This window comes from Chrysochloris asiatica, unplaced genomic scaffold, assembly GCF_000296735.1.
Source record: "Chrysochloris asiatica unplaced genomic scaffold, ChrAsi1.0 scaffold00002, whole genome shotgun sequence".
Classification (NCBI taxonomy): domain Eukaryota; kingdom Metazoa; phylum Chordata; class Mammalia; order Afrosoricida; family Chrysochloridae; genus Chrysochloris; species Chrysochloris asiatica.
This window is the reverse complement of record NW_006408520.1, coordinates 15,179,483-15,179,992: the sequence shown is the minus strand read 5'-3', so window position 1 is coordinate 15,179,992 and position 510 is coordinate 15,179,483.

Here is a 510-nt window from a genome sequence, read left to right as displayed (position 1 = left end):
AAAGCACTGCTTAAAAAGAAGAACAAAGTTGGAGGCCTCTCATTCCTTAAAATCAAAATTTACAACACAGCCACAGTGGTATTTTTACAATGAAAGATAAATGTATCAGTGGAACAGAACTGAGAACCCAGAAGTAAACCAGTACATATAAAGTCAATTGATCTTTGAAAGGGTCCAAAATATATTAAAATGGGGAATAAATAGTCTCTTCAACAAATCATGCTGGCAAAAGTGGAAATCAATCTTCAGAAGAATAAAACAAGACCCATACCTCATACCACATAGAAAAACTAATTCAACATGAATTAAAGACCTAAATGTGAATCCCAGAACTATAAAGATCATCAATGAAAAACTTGGGACACACTTATTTAGGAGCTGTGGTAACGTAGTGGTTACGAATTGGGCTGGGAACCACTAGGTCAGCAGTTTGAAACTACCAGTTGTTCTGCAGGAGAAAGATGAGGCTTTCTACTCCTGTAAAGATTTATAGAGTTTTCAGTGACTAGC